Raw genomic sequence first — 16,623 nt, forward strand, 5'->3', positions numbered from 1 at the left:
AGATCTTTGTCTTGTTGCTTTGTTAGGGCTTTGTTTGTTTGTGTTAATCTTGCTGGTCTTTTGCTTGTATATTGTGGTTTCCCACTTTGTGTTGCATGGGTTTTGTTTTTGTGCGTCCATGTGTTTCTTGCGCCCTTTCAACATTATTATTATTGTTGTTGTTGTTTTACATGCTTGTTTTCTGAAGACGGGGGTTGGGGGGTGGGCATTGAGTTGGATGAGTGGGGAGCTGAAGAAGATCTGGGAAGAGGTGGGGGAGGGGATATATGGTCAGAATATACTGTATGGCTTATCGATAATATTTTTTAAAAAGAAAAATCACCTCCCAGCTACCCGATGGGGAAGTCAAATCCACCTGGCAAAAGTCAAGTGTTTTGGATCGTCTTGGGGGGTCAGTGCGGCCAAGAACAATTCAGGCAAAGAAAGCACTTGTCTTGGCTTGGATTCCCCTGAAGATACACCCTGGGCTCTCGGGAGGTTTACTGAGAGTATCTTTAAGGGACAGCGTGGTAAGGTGAGGAGGCAGTGAGGCAGGTGAGCAGCCCGCCCAGCCTTGTCCAGCGTCAAGGACTTTTTTTTTTGCCTCTGCAGAGAGTGTGGATGACCTTGACAGAGATGTAGGTCTGACGTTTGTTTGACTTGTGGCTGATGAGCGGTTCCCAGAGTGGTGGGCGGAAATGTACCTCCGTCCTGCGGGAGTTCCGGTGACATCCGCTGCAGCATCTTCGGAAGCAGGAAATCATCAGACATAGCTTGGGAATCGTGGGGGTTTGCTGCTAAAGTAGCGTACTGTCAGGAACGTCAAACCATGCTGGATGGGGGAGTGGACGGGTCTACACTTGCTGGTGGTACAAGCCCATAGCGCCTGTGACTGGGTGTAGGAGCCCGAGGTGGTGTAGCATTGGAAGTGGGTGCTCTGCTGGGTCAGCTAGGCTTGCGAGTGTGACCTCCACACACCAGAGAACTAGAGAGGAATAAAAAGCCACAGATGAGGGACTGAGGATAGCCGCCAATCATGTATCTGATGGATACAGGTCTCCCTCATCCTCTCAAATCCCTCTGACTCAAATGCGATTTACATAGGGGCCTTTGTGAACAGGAGACCCCTCTATGGGGCTGCCTCTGCTTCCTTCCCACCCCTCCTGAGCATGCGCAGACAACGGACGCACATGGGGACATCACTGTTTCGCCGTGCCCTTAATTGCACAGATCTCCTGCTCGAGGTTCTGACTAATGGTAAGTTATTTGTTCAGAAAGATTTTACGACTCCCATAAAACGTCAATTACAGTTTTAAAAATAACGTGTAGATTTTCTGTAACCTGATGCTGCCATCTTGGTCCCCAGGGGGAATATTAAATTCAAGTAGCAATAACTAATCATTTAAGCGATACATAAATAACCCCGGGATGGAGCGCTGTTAAGAGTTAATAGTCTCCCACACACTCCATAGAGGTTGAGGCTCCACTCAATTAACATGACCCCGGGAGGGGGGGTGCAGGGGCCAAACTGCACCCAGTCGTTTTGTTGAAGGTATTCAACCCCGCACACATTCACTTCCTTCTTTATGTCGGCTCTTTTCAGCAGGGAAGCTCTCTGCAGTCCCTGGTCTGGAGAACAATCACGGTACAGTCTCGGAGGACAGAAAGAAAACTGGGGTCATAAATATGTTAAATGGGTGCGTGGGTTTAAGTGGCTTTGTAAACGAAACACGGAGGAAACCTCAGACTAATTAATGAATATCTGGCAGCAAGAAAGCCTGGAGTTGGGGGGACTGCCTCTTTGCGGGGTGAGGACACAATCAATGGCTAGATAATTCTTTCTCCCCCCCAGGAAGAGTGCTTACGTATTTTGAAAACATTTTTCAAGATCTCAAGCACAGCGGCTTGATGGAAAAATACCCGATGAGATTGAGCAAAAACATTTAAAGAGCAAAAGACTGCCCTTTAAAATGGTGGTTTCTCTAACTGGGTCTCCAAAGAAGGAGTCTGTGCATTTTAAAAGTACTACTATCATTGTATTTGGAGTAGGGAAAGCACAATCGTTTGAAATTGTTGAATTATAGCCTCTGGTTGGATTCACAGAGCATTACAATGTAGGGATGCTTTCCTGGTATGTGACCACTGATAAGCACTGATATCCACTTGGATAGATAAAAAGATAGATTATGTGTTATGGCTTTCCCGTGTGTTCTAAAATGTTCCTGTCTCTATTTGGGGAACACGATATTCTTAAAGCACTTTTTAAATTAGCATATGTATTTATTTGGGAAGGTAGAGGCTGCTCACATGTGTCAAGAAGCCCATTGTGAACCCCTCTGCGCTTTCTTGATCCTGCTCTGGGAGGGAAGCCAATGAAGCGAGCATTTGACTGAGTCTTGAAGATGCTGTTCTGTAAGAGCTAACTGGAGACCAAGGACCAAACACACCACAGTGGAGAAGCTGGACAGGGATGTGTGGAGGAGAGTGAGGGAGAGATGAGGGGGAAAGAAGAAGGGGATGGAGGGGGGGGGAAGAGGAAGGGGATGGAGAGGGGGAGAAAGGGGAAAGAAAAGATGAAGGGAGGGATGGAGGGGGAGAGGAAGGAAGGAATGGAGAAGAGGAAGGGAGGAGGGAAGGAAAGAGGGAGACAAGGAGGAAGAGAGTGAGGGAGGGGAGACTCTGTGGAAGAATGGATAAAATACACAATGCCACTGGATGGGGGTGGGGGACACAAAAGCCCAAAGTAATAGAAAAACAGCAAACAACACTTCTGCTCCTAGTTTGTCCCCAATGTCCTTGTTTAAGTAATAAATAGTTGAGCCCATTCAATGTTAAAATACTAAGCGAGCTGTCTAAGCCTCTTGTGTTGAGCTGTTTCAGTGGCTTTAGCGCCAATGATTATAAAAACAAACAAACAAAATCCCTTCTAAGTCCTCTCCACACTGACTCTGCCAAACCCATTTTATTGGTATTGCATATTAAGCTAAGGACTCACCAAGTTACAATCCTTAAAACACAATTCACAAGTGACATTAATTCTGCAAGTTTCTCCCAATACTGTAGAAAAGAAAGAGAATTAGGTTTTTTTTTTTTAAACAGAGAATCCAGGGGTAAACTTAATAGCGCTTTTTAAATCCCCCCCCCTTGGAGATAGTATCTCTATGTATCCCTGGCTGGCTTGGAACTCACTATGTAGACCAGGCTGGCCTTGAACTTACAAAATCCACCTGCCTCTGCCTTCCAGGTGCTGGGATTAAACATGCATGTTATCACTACTCTTTTTTTTAATTTAAAAAATTATCTACTTGCTTATTTATTATAAAAATTTTGTTCAATGTGGGTGAGGGATTTACATGCATGTGGGCCCCACGTGGAGGACGGAGGGCAGCTCGTTCTCTTCTTCCATCATGTGACTTCTTGGGAGGGACTCTGGCTTAGCGGTGAACACCTTTACCCACTAACCATTACCCATTGGCCTTAATGGCTCTTAGAGTCTAAGACTTGGACAGTTAAGGAGTAGATGCTCGGGTCAAGTCTAATAAAATCAAAGCTAAGAGTTGAGCACAAGGAGAAGTCAGTGGGACTGTGGGCGAGGAGCAGGGCAGCAGTCTTAATAAGAGGAATTGCACCGGGAGGAAGAGGGAGGCTCGCACTCTCATGGTCCCAGGGGCGGCCTTTCGGGGCCGCTTGCGTCAGCTTCCGTCTCCACGTGCGGCCAAAGGACTTCCATTCTACTCCTACTACACTAGGCTGTTATTCTCTGAACACCTTGTGGCTCTCACGGAAGACTCTGGTGAGCAATGGGTAGAAAAGGATCAGGAACCAGTGGATAGTGGGGGCTGAGGACAAGAGAAGAGGGATAACTAGAACATGGATGTGAGGGAGTTTCCTGAAGAGATGGAAATATTATAAAAGCCGACTTGTGACAATGGCTGTACAATGGCTGTACAACAAAAATCCTTGACTTATATACAGTTATTGTATATAAAATTTACCCAAATGTTATAAACATGCCTACCAGACCAAGGTAATAATAGAAGGCCATCATAAGTTATGTGTTTTTTTTTTATTCAAACACACATTGCGCACCCTACACCCCAGTAAATATTTAAGAGTACCCTTCAACCCTACAGGGTTACAGCCACCTCCCATATTTTGTTAGGCATGAGACTTGTTAGCTCTAGTTTTCATTTCTTAGTCTTAGTAAAGAAACACTACAGGGACTATTTCATGACTTGGAGAAGAAAAATAGTGATGTAGTTGCCTGGTAACTAGAAATCATTAGCAAATTTCCTGCAGGGGCTTCGGTGGGCAGCTGTGGGGTCCGTGGCAGCCTAGAGGGATGCCCAGCTCCAGGGGCCAACCTCCATTTGGATTCCGTGGTCACTACCGTGGCAGCGAGCTGGGAGTCTTGTTGCCAGAATTTGCCCAGAAGAAGCTTAGAAAAGAATTCTTCAGCAATCTTGCATGTTGGTTAGATTTTTAAAACAAGCCACAGTGTGGTCCAAAGAAAATAGGATCAATTCAGCTGATGGACTGAAGTCTTGTACCCTCTGTACTGTGGTCAAAACCTCACAATTCAGCACTTGAATAAATTCCTAAGACTTTCTGTTGGCCAATATTAACTTCCCCAACTTTTTATAGTGTCTGAAGCTGCAGGTTGGGATAAAGGGTCAGGACTTGACAAATCTCTCCTCTCCCTTTCCCCTCCCTTTCCTCTCCCCACTTCCCTCTCTCCCTTTTCTGCCTCTCTCCCTCTCTCCCTCTCCCCCTCCTTCCTCCCCTATCTCCCTTTCCTTCATTCTCCCTCCCCTCCCTCCCAGACTCTCTTTCTCTCCCCTCACCCTCTCCCTTTCCTCTCCTCCCTCTCCCTCTTTCCTCCCCCTTTCTCCCCTCTCTCCCTTATCTGTCCCTCTCCCTCCTCCTCTCTCTCTCCCTTTCCTCTCCTCCCTCTTTCCCTCCTTCTCCCTCCCCTCCCTCCCAGTCTCTCTTCCTCTCCCCCTCCCCCTCTCCCTTTCCTCTCCCTCTTCCCTCCCTCTTTCTCCCCTCTCTCCCTTATCTGTTCCCCCCTCTCCTCCTCCACCTCTCTCTCTTTCCTCTCCTTCCTCTTTCCCTCTTTCTCCCTCCCCTCCCTTCTACCCTCTCTTCCTCTCCCCATCTCCTCCCTCTCTCTCCTTCTCCCTCCTCTCCCTTCCACCATCTCTCCCTCTTCCCCTCCCTCTCCCTTCCCCCACGCCCCCTCTCCCTTTTCTCTTCTCTCTCACCATCAGTCCTGTTCTTCTCCCGGCCTAAACACAGGGCCCAGCATTCTCCTAAATATATATCACGGACACTACTAAATTCAATCATTGAAATCCTGTGAGCATAAGCCTTGCCTTAAAGGCTAGCCCAGCTGTAAACAGGACATTATCCAACTGGGGAAAGCCTTGACTCAGTGCAGGGGTATTATGGTGCTGCTTGAAGGGGCATTGGCTCCACTGGCTTTCTTCAGCCAGATCCAGTTTATGAGGAAGTAAAAGGAAGATGGCTTCTAGTATACTGCCATTTTCTTTCTGAATTGTGAGAGATTAGATGCACTATTTCCAGATTCTCTGTTCTTGCTCAAACACATAGAGCTACACTTTGGTCTCTGGCCGTAAATGGAAAGTCATCTGACTGTGTTCTGAGCCTGCAGTATAAACAGATATTACGGAGACATTCTCCAGAGAGGACCACATAAATCCCTGACAGGACCATCACTGACGTCCATTTTCATGCTAAGAGTTAGAAGAGCCTGGATCCCCGAGTCACATTTCGGGGGAGAGTCTTACTGCATTAGCCCCGGACAGATGGAAAAAGAGCCTCTTGGAACACATGAAGCCAGGGGGAGTCAAAGGCAATTTGTCATTTTGGTGAACAGAACATTTCCTTTTTAGAGGAGGTCTGGGAAAACCTGTGTATGCTTGTAGGCACCTCATATTCTAAAGGAATTAGTAATTATAGATCCCTGAGAAATCACACACTTTCAATAAATGAAGCTTTGTCGTGTGCTGCACCGTTGTGGAATGCTCACAACAAAACCTGCCAGGGGTCTCCTCCTTGGTACAGAATCACAAATGTAGGTGCATGTGGTCCGTACCTAGACTGCATGCCCTCCTCTCTGTCTGTGCTTGGCTGGGATACCACCAAGGAGCTAAGGAGGAGTCAGTTACCTGATGACTTTCTTGCAGCTATACTTTGATTTAATATTTACTTGGTGTCCATGACCAGTCTTCATTCTTAGGCTAATGCTAATTATTATTTCTTTGTTAGACTCCCATAAAAAAAGAGTTTATGCAATGTCTGCCCCATAGGAAAGGCACATAGATAGAAATTTGGATTCTTAGGATACAGTATATCTCCTGGTAAGTCATGGAACTGCTCAGAATTTTCCCTGAAAAGATAAAATAAAATTACTGCATGCTTTTAAATAATATTAGCCTGGTTTCATCACAGTTCCTTTCTCAACTTGTGTTATACGCATGAACAAAAAACCTCTCTTATTATGGAAAAAATTAAAGTGTTCGTTATCATTGGCACGAGAGAAAAATGTTAGAGAAAAAAATGAAGGGAGACTTGGAGATGCTGGGGCATTTCCAGACTTACCTTCTAGAGCAAGAGTGCCACTGTCATCCAATAACCTAGAACCACCCTCATCAATCATCCAGAACTACCCTCACCCAATAACCTAGAGCCACCCTCCTCAATAACCCAGAGTTGCCTCATCCAATCACCCAGAACCATTCTCAATCAATAACCTAGAACCACCCTCATCAATCACCCAGAAAAGCCCTCATCAATCACCCAGAAACACCCTCATCAATCATCCAGAGCTACCCTCATCCAACCATCTAGAGCTGCCTCATCAATCACCCAGAGGTGCCTCATCTAATCATCCAGAACCATTCTCATCCAATAACCTAGAACCATAACCTAGAACCACCCTCATCAATCACCCAGAACTACCCCCATCCAATCACCCAGAACTACCCCCATCCAATCATCCAGAGCTGCCTCATCAATCACCCAGAGGTGCCTCGTCCAACCTCCTAGTCAAGCCTTCTTGGTTCCGCACAGTGTGAGCAGCACATCTCAAAGCTCTTTTGATTCTCTTGTGTTCCGCCAAGCTACTAAGTACAGCCTACACGTGCAGCCCCTGAATGACTCTCCACTGTGTGATTCTGTCCCTCAAGGGACCTTTGGTCTGGAAACCAGGGCTGGCTTAATGCAGGTCACTGCGCCCTGGCACACGGTCCTGGGCTTGGTTTAGTGCTCTGCTGTCTCTTTATACGTTGTCCCCCAACTTGAACTTAGCCATGTGCACATAGCAAAGAAGAAGCTTGATAGGTGGGCAGCCATTCCTTCCCCCTTCGTGATGCCCCGTGACCATGCAACTCTAGTGGTCATGAATGAGCTGGACTTTGGCAAGATGTGACCAAGCACAGCTCACACATAACTGAGGGGCAGGCCTGCGTGGAGCCCCAGGATGCCACACTTTCTGCTGAACCAGAACTTTGAGCGCAGAAGGCTGACAATGTTGCTCTAAAAACTGTGAGCAGACACAAACCCTTTCCTGTCATTCCTTAGACAAGCAATCTTCCTGTCCCAGCCAGCCACCCTTGCCCCCGAAAATTTTGCCAGGGAGGAAATGGGGAAGGGGCAAACCATAGCTCTCTCCACACTGGCCCTCTTTACTCAGCAGTGAGCTGAAGGTAGAGTGTTCGAGAATGGCCATGCTTCCCGCGGGATTTAGGTGTCCTGGCACCGCCATAGCTCCATAGTCTCCAGAGTGGGGAGAGCTGTGGGGGAGCCGTGCACTGTGTACCAGGTGCAGCTAGGAGGCAAGCAGTAAGGCTGTAATAATGTCTTACCTGTAATTAGACTGATGTTGGGGGTGGGGGGGAGAGAGAGAAAGAGAAAGAGGGAAGGGAGGGAGGTAAAGAGAGGAGGGAGGGGGAGAGGGAGGAAGGAGGAGAGAGAGAGAGAGAGAGAGAGAGAGAGAGAGAGAGAGAGAGAGATTTCTATTCTGTGTCTTCCCATGATTTTGAACGGAAGCCTACATTTTATTTTGTAATAGGCCAAGCAACGTCATAAGCAGCCAGAATGGAAAGGTTTCTGGGACTCTCACATCTGGGCCATGCAGCTTGTATTGGCTTCAAGGGGGATCTTAAGGCCGTACACACAGAAGGGCACAGAGCTGCCCTCTACAGCAGAGTTATGCCTGGGCGAAGAGATCTGCGCCAGCCAGCAAGGCCGGTTTGCAGTGCTCACTATGGCCGGCTGTCTCCCTTTAACTCCTGCTGAGAGCACCCAGAGCGTCCTCCGCTACAAGAACAGAATTTAATAAACGTTGTCGATGATTACTCCTGCTGAAAGAAGAGGGGAACAGCCTTTCTGTGGTGCCCGTGCTGTCCCAGTCCTGACCACACCTTTGCAGTCAGCGTCTGGGCAACACAAAACACACAATCCACGCACATGACTCAACTGCTCGACAGAGCTGGTAACCGGGAGTGTCGGGAGGCAGAGGCTAGTGGAGGTCCATGAATATGAGGCCAGCCTGGTCTACTATGGTGGGGTTGGAGAGTGGAGGGAGAATAAAGAAAGTGGGAGTGAGGGAAAGGAAAGTGTCGACTGTTCCCTTGATTTCTGACGTGGCATTTCAGCCCTAGGTACTCTTCAATACCTAGTGGCCGCCATGATAAACAGTGATCCTGTGTCCTGTTTCAGACGGAGTTGCTCTGAAAGGTAGAGACTCATGCAGATCCCTATGCTGAAAAATGAAAAACTCAGGTTTGCATGCCTCTGAAACCTGTGGCACATACTTCTACCTTGAGGGTACAACTTGTTGGAACTCCCTTCTTCCAAGTTCATGAAGTGCCCTTGACTGGGAGTTCACGGGTCAAATGAAGATGCGGTTGGGAATCCAAAGCCAGTCCGCGGGGTGGGGGGTGGGGGTCTAACCTCCATGACACTGGGACCTGCTATAAGCAAGGGCACCTACACCCTGGAGGCTCTCCATGCTGGGGGATGGCACAGCAGTAGAGAGGAAGTGTCCCAGGCATGCGCACACAGTGCTTTTCCTAAGCCAACCGTCAGCTCGTGGCGGTGATGGAGACCTCCTTCATGGCCATCTGCGCCTGGTCCACTGAATGTGGAGGGCGGAAGTGAAGTAAAATGTGAAGAGGACCAGCAGACGTAAAAAAGCGGGTGGCGCCTCAACCCCCTTCGAAAGCGAGCGTGGCAGTCCCACTTGTTTTTAAAAAGCTAAAACAGTTCAGCAATAGAACGCGTTCCACAGCGGATCTCCAACACAGGAGAGCTTCTATTTACAAACCTGGACCAGGCATCCCTCCTGCCCCAGTAGTGTGCTGTGTGCATGCAAATGTGATGAGAAGGAGCCCGACTTCTCAGGCGTGGCTAGTTAGCTGGATGAAAAGCCTGAGCAAGTGCTCTCTCTCAAAACCATGTTCCTCCTCCTCCTCCTCTTATTGAGGTACAATTACTGAAATTGCATGCAAATTAGACATGCCTTACTGGAAGAAACCGGAGGAAAAGACACTAATAATTTTAGCAGGGCAGAAGGTTCAGATTCAGGGCAGACCCCCAGAGCTCCTTCATTTGAATAGCCCCTGCTGTGACTTTCCTACTCACACTGTGACTCCTTAATTTCTGCTAGGCTCCAGCCAGAACTCAGAGGTATGGACTCGGGAGGTGTGATGGTGAGTCTGCATTTTCCAGGTCCCTAAGGATGCCTGTCCGTGGGTTCAGAAGTTAGAAGAATCAGGAGCGCTGGCTTCCTCCCGTGGGCATTTTTGAACACCAGTTGGTTGAGACAGCCACGGCTGGATTTGCAATTTCATGCTTCAGAACCTCCTCGTTTGAGGCAGGGTCCCCTGCATTGCTGAAGAAGGCAGTGGGTCTTTGTCTGAGGTCACAGATTCCTGGCAACAGACCCTTCAGTTTGGGCTAGCTTGCTGCTGGAGACCTGCCAAGCCTCACACCAAGAAAATGATGGCATTTAATGGGGGTGGGGGGGTTGGGGAGGAATCTTGCTTTACATGAAAGAAACGGGGGGGGGTGATGAAAAAATTAATTCATGACTATGTAATAGGTGTAAAACACTTCAACTATGTGGAGGCTGTCGTTTGACAAAGTAGGAAAGAAAAAGAAAAGAAAGGGAAAGAAAAGAAAAAGCCATCTTCTTACTAGACCACAGTAAAGCTATCCTGACCACTCTGGGCTTTGGCAGCCGAAGGCAACATGGAAGCTAAAAAGCCATTGCAATAAAGCTCTGAGCTTTGCCCCATTAAAAATGTCAGAGTCATAAATCACAACTTTAATGGCCTAGGAGGGAGGAGATCAATAAGTTTGGAGAAGTCATCTATAGAGGAATCGTATGGTGTTATTTAACACAAGATCACGAAGGTGACTGACATCTCCCAGCAAGCCAGAGTCCAGAGTGAAGATCCAGATTAGAGCAAGAAGGTTGGATTAACTTTTAGGCAGGGAGTTTTGGAATAAGGGCTCCTAATTCTAAGCAAGAAGGCAATAATTGATCTTTTAAGTTGCACTTTTGTTTAAAAACAAGCAAGCCCATTTTGCAATTTTTTTGTTTGTTTTATTGGTTTTTTTTGGGGGGTGGGGTGGCTCTTCAAACTGCAGTTAAAAAAACTGCAGATTTCATCAGTTTTATTAGTTAGAGTCTTTAAATTTTAAATTTGAAGTCCTTAAATTTGGCAACTATTTAGTACGTGGAAACAACAGGAAGTCAAATTTAAACAAAAGGCTAAAACTGTCTGTTTAGAGCATGGATGTAAGAATAATGTACCAATAGGTCCATGGCTTCTGTCCCAGGATCAAACTGTCAAGCCCAAAGAAAAACGATCCCATAAAAGAAATAATCCAAGGCTTAGAATTATTCCTCGTAGCTTTTTCTTCTGTCTTCCTTACGTCTTTGTATCTCCGAATTACAGCTGTGGTCACAGACCTTCTCCCCGGGGGTGGGGGGAGCAAAATCCCACATTTTATAAGTTATTGATTTTAGCAGTAAGTTTCAAAATCGCCTTATTTAATGCGTTACACTTTACAATCACAAAAGATATAAACGGAGACACAGGGGTAGCCAGTAAAAGGTCTTTTGAGGTCTTGGTGGAACCGTTTAGCAAGGACTGAAGAGACCACTTCTGATGCTCATTCTAAAAGAAATATTTTAAGCAAACCATAAAAGTGGGCTTGACCCTTCTGTGAGCCTATCGTAAATCAACTGTTAAAGGAAGGGTAAAAACTGGGGAGGAGGTCAGAGGTGGCAGAGAGGCCACAGAGAAAGGACAGTGTGAGAAAGCAAGGCGAAAACCAGAGGGGCGATAAGGCATCTGGGGCTGAGGAACACAGTTCATTCCCAGCCTTCAGCTGTGTCACAAAGGAAAGGAAAGGCCAGAAGGAAACATCAAAACCCAAAGCGAAGGACAGATGCCAGGATAAAGCCCTTCACGGTAGCACCCAAAGGAAGTAAACACCAGCAAGTCCTCAGGAAAGCCCACAGTATCACAGGAAGCCCAGACATTAGCGTCCCTGTCTCATTGGAAGGCAGACTTCAAAATATTCAGGAGGGAAAGAAACACTTTCTGCTGGTGTGCTGTCTCACAGAGGACATTTGCACTACATTTTGTGATGGTTGGCATGTTTGTAATATCTTGCCAAGCTGTCCTATACACACAAGAAACACTTTGTTTCTCAAAGAGAAAAAAAAAGATACAATGATTGATAACAAAAATAAAACTTGTGTGTGTGTGTGAGTGTGAGTGTGAGTGTGAGTGTGTGTGTGTGTGTGTGTGTGTGTGTGTGTGTGTGTATTGCTAAGTGTTAGGTTGGACCAACCAACACACCTAACCATTGTGTCCTCTGAGTGGAAGCAGGTTTGAAGCCCAGGCAATTATCATGATTCGCATTTAAATGAAAGCTGGCTGGATTGATTTGTAACAACACAATTTATTTGGTAATAATGGCATTCCTTGAGTTGAACCAGCAAAACAAAGGATGATTTACTCCCTAATAACGGAGACAAATGGCCCTTCTGCTGGCTTCCTCCTTCCTCTCTGGGTGAAGGGCCAGGCTGCCTGCAGACTCCTCTCCCTCCCTCAGCAGGATGATTCTAGATTGACTTAACATACAAGAGTTTGTATGATGTTTTCAAGTCTGGAAGACCAGACAGTCCCCTGGGCCCGGTCCAAAGAAGTACCATTTCCTGGTGGCTGAGTGAAGAAAGAGGTTGAAGAGCTGGCTGCTCTGAGATATTGTCTAACTGTGGATATGAGCCTTATATGAAGACACACAGGCCAGTTGGAGTGACTGGTGGGCGGAAGGGACCAGTGACTCCTTCACGTAGTAGGCTGAAACCTATCGAGCCCTTGAAAAGGAGATTCTCAGGGGGGACATACAGCACAGGCAGTCACAGGGAGCCTCGCGGTAGTGCTCCTGGTGAAATCACAGGAGGCAAGATCATGCTACTAAGGAATTGGCGGAGAGTCAGGGACCCGAGAACAAAACTGCTGAGCCGGCCCCAGGTGACCACATCCCCCACTTCCCTGGCCAGCTTTACCCTGAGAATCAGCAGCCTCCTTTCTAACTGTGGGTCTCTCAGAGAGCCCAGAACTGTCAGAGCATTTGGCTTGCCTCTCTCCCGCATACCATTCTGCTTTTCAAGATCAATTGACATAATGAGAAGAGCTTAGATCAAAAGCCACCACTTGGGTAATTAAACCTCGAGACCTCATTTGCATGCGATTAAAACCTGATACAACCTATTAATGAGACTGAACAGCTGCCATTCAGTGCTTAGAAACAAGCCAGGAAGATCGGCTTTCTCCTGCCGCGCGGAAGTTGCTGTGGCCTGGGTGCGAGAGGTCTTCGCAGCCTATAAAGCCCAGGGTTCCGGAAACCCTGTATATCACCCTCGTGGCAGACCCAGGTCGCTACAAGGACGCCTGGAGGAGGCTGAAGAAAACACAGCAACGTTGGTAGTCTTTTGACTTTTGAGTAGTCTGGTAGTCACCCAAAGGGACATTGTGCGGGATGTGAGCAGCAGGATTGAGCGGTGAGGAGTTGAGGGCTGTGGCGTGGCAGAAGAGGAAACCGAGGAGGAACCGGAGCAAGGAGAAAACTAAATTGCAAAGTAGGGAAAGGGCTTATCCAGTTCCACTGCGGAGAACACTTCAGAAGAGAAGAAACAAAAAAAGCATCAGAAAAAAGAAAAAGAAGAAGGAAAGTGTCACAAAAAGGAGGGAAAAAGGAAAAAGAGGGAAAACATTGTTCCCCTAACCACCTGGAATTCGCCCCAAAGTAAAGGAATCTTCGTCCTTACTGGGGAAATTGAGGGTTTCTGTTTTTTAAATGATTTTTATCTTCCTTGGAATTTCTATATAATTAAGCTTCTTCCGTATAGACATTCTTCCCATGTCAGGACCCTCCTCCTCCCTCCTCCCATCTGTATTCAATCTGTCTTGTTACTGGACAGCCTTGTCTCAGGTATAGATATTTACACATGCAGAGTACACCCTTCTTGGTATTTGTGTCTCTGTGTGTGTGGCTGTGTCACTTGATAAGATGGCAGTCAAACAAGTAATCTATACGGCAGCTACTGAGTCCTGTCCACCTTCCAGGGATGAAGCTGAGTCCAGGGTAGTGATTTAAACGCTGTGTAACAGATAAAGAAAGTCAGGGGCTTCACTCCTCCTCTTAGATATCCAGGCTTGAAAACTTATTGAAGATCAAACTGTTTTACGTTTTTAAATGAATGGGATCTACAGGAAATTAACAGTCAAGGTCTCTGTAACAGTGTCATTGTTTACTGAAACGTGTGTTTCTAGAACCTGCTGGGATGTTTTTGCAACAAATTAAAAGATTTGTTCCTTTTAAAGAGAGAATAGCTTACCTTATACTACAAAGTCTGGCAGAAAGATTTTGTGCTGGTCAGGGTCTAATTTTGGGGAGTCCAGGCTTTTGACATCTTTCGATTTCCCTGATGTCTAAGGACATTGAACATTCCTTTAAGTACTTCTCAGCCACTCGAGAATTCTCTGGTTAGCTCTGTACCCCGCTGTTTAAAATTGGGTTATCTGGTTTGTTGGTGTCTAGCTTCTTGATTTTTTTAAATATATTTTGAATATTAGCCCTTGGTCAGGTGTAGGATTAGTTAAGATCCAATCTCTAAGCTTTTGAAGGAGTTTTGTTTGTTTGTTTTTGTTTTTGTTTTTTTTTTAATTTCCTCAGTTTCTGTTGTTATGTCTGCCTTTTCATTTCTGATTTTGGTAATTTGGATACTGTCTTTCTGCCTTTTAGTTACTTTGGCTAAGGATTTATCAATCTTGTTGGTTTCCTCTTGGTATTGTTGATTTTTTTTTTAATTGTTCACTTTGTTTCTAATTGATTGATTTCAGCCTTGAGTTTGATTATCTCCTGCTCTTGGGTGTGTTTGCTTCTTTTTGCCCCAGAGCTTTCAGGTGTGATGCTAATTTGCTAGTATGAGATCTCCCCCAATTTTTTTTTTTATGAAGGCATTTAGGGCTGTAAATTTTTTCTCTTAGCACTGCTTTCATTGTGTCCCATACATTTGAGTGTGCTGTGCCTTCATTCTCACTGAATTTTAGAAAGTCTTTTATTTCTTTATTTCTTCTTTAACCCAGTGGGTCATTGAGTAGAGAGCTGTACAGTTTCCATGACTTTGTAGGCTTTTGGTTGTTTCTGTTGTTGAGATCCAGTTTAAACCCACGAGATCAGATAAGATGCTTTGTGACAGATTATAGAGTCAATCTTGGAGAAAGTTCTGTGAAGCACTGCGAAGGAGGTATATTCTTTTGTATTTGGATGAAAGGTTCTGTAGATATTTTAGGTCCATTTGGTTCATAACATCCATTAGTTTCCTTATTTCCCTGTTTAGTTTGCTCATTGGTGAGAGTAGAGTGTTAAAAGTTCCCTACTATGAATGTGTGGGGTTCAATGTGTGATTTAAACTTCAGTAATATTTTTACGAATGTGGGTACCCTTGCGTTTGGGGCATAGATGTTCAGAACTAAGAGTTCATCTGGGTGGACTTTTCCTTTGATGAGTGTCTTTCCCCATCTCTTTTGATTACTCTTGGTTGAAAGTCTATTTTATTATATATTAGAATGGCGACTCCAGATTGTTTTTGGGTCCATTTGCTTAGAAAACCTTTCTCCAGCCCTTTACTCTGAGGTAGTGTCTGTCATTGCTGCTGAGGTGTGTTTCTTGTATGCAGCAGAATGTTGGATGCTGTTTATGCATCCATTCTGTTAGGCTGTGGGTTTTTATTGGTGAATTTAGTTCATTGATGTTGAGAGATATTAATGGTCAATGGTTTTTAGTCCCTCTTATTTTGTTGTTGTTGTTGGTGATGGTGTGTGTATATGTTTCTCTTCCTTTGGTTTTGCTAGGAGATGATTAATTTCTTTTGTTTTCTTGGGTCTAGTTACCTTCCTTGTGTTGGAGTTTTCCTTCTAGTGTCCTCTGTAAGGGCTGTATTAGTACAAAGATATTGTTTAAACTTGATTTTGTCATGATATATCTTGGTTTCCCCACCTATGGTGATTGAAATTTTGCTGGGTACAATGATCTGGGCTAACATCTGTAATCTTTTAGGGTCTGCAGGACATCTGTCTGGAATCTTCTGGCTTTTAGAGTCTCTGTTGAGAAGTTCCGTGCAATTCTGATAGGTCTGCCTTCATATGTTACTTGGCCTCTTTCCCTCGAAGATTTTAATATTCTTTCTTTGTTCTGTACATTTAGTGTTTTGACTATTAAGGACTTTCTTCTCTGGTCTAATCTTTTTGGTGTTCTTTAAGCTTCTTGTATTTTTATAGCCACCTCTTTCTTTAAGTTAGGAAATTTTCTTCTATGATTTTGTTAAAGATGTTTTCTGGCCCTTTGAACTGGGAATCTTCTTCTTCTATTCCTATTATTCTTAAGTTTGGCCTTTTCATAGTGTCCCAAATTTCCCGGATGTTTTGTGTTAGAAAATGTTTAGATTTAGCATTTTCTTTGGCTGATGTATCAATATTGTATCTTGTGCATCTGAGATTTTCTCTTCCATCTCTTGTATTCTGTTGGTGATGCTTGTGTCTGCATTTCCTGTTCTCTTTCCTAGGTTTTCCATCACTAGGGTTGCCTCAGATTGTGTTTTATTTATTGCCTCTGCTTCCCTTTTCAGATCTTGAATAGCTTCATTCATTTCCTTTCACCCATTCAATTGTAATTTCCTGTATTTCTTTAAGGGATTTATTTATTCCCTCTTTAAAGGCCTCTATCATCAAGTTAACTTATTGCACTATAAAGCATTGAAAACCAACCTGATATTATGGGTCAGCACCAAAGGTTCTAAGAACTTTGCTATGGTGCACGTGCAGTTTCAGATTGACAACTACAGACGAGGCTGCAGGCAAATTCACAGTGATAAAATCAGGTAAATGGATGCTGTTTTGCAGGGTGGGGAGCTTTACCAATTCTTCTCTTGCCCTGGACTCAAATTGGCTTGTCCTAGTCAGACTTGGGGCCTCATGAGTCCCTTAACTTACCCTTGCGGCTGCTCAAATTGCAGGGGAGCCGCACCCTGCC

General features: G+C 45.4%; 2 long non-coding RNA genes across 2 annotated transcripts in view; one reads left to right on the top strand and one right to left on the bottom strand.

Annotated features, from left to right (window-relative positions):
* On the bottom strand, positions 1-8,072 carry LOC102553145 (uncharacterized). Its single transcript, XR_015641020.1, has 3 exons — positions 7,869-8,072; positions 2,975-3,036; positions 1-964 (listed from the first exon to the last, which is right to left on the bottom strand). It is a non-coding gene; the product is annotated as an uncharacterized LOC102553145 (long non-coding RNA).
* The window catches only part of LOC134482801 (uncharacterized), a 26,833-nt gene continuing 10,965 nt past the window's right edge, over positions 756-16,623 (top strand). The window contains exon 1 of the long non-coding RNA XR_015641023.1: positions 756-1,236. This is a non-coding gene — a long non-coding RNA (uncharacterized LOC134482801). The remainder of the gene's footprint in view (positions 1,237-16,623) is intronic.

Source organism: Rattus norvegicus, chromosome 17, assembly GCF_021556685.1.
Source record: "Rattus norvegicus strain SHRSP/BbbUtx chromosome 17, alternate assembly SHRSP_T2T, whole genome shotgun sequence".
NCBI lineage: Eukaryota > Metazoa > Chordata > Mammalia > Rodentia > Muridae > Rattus > Rattus norvegicus.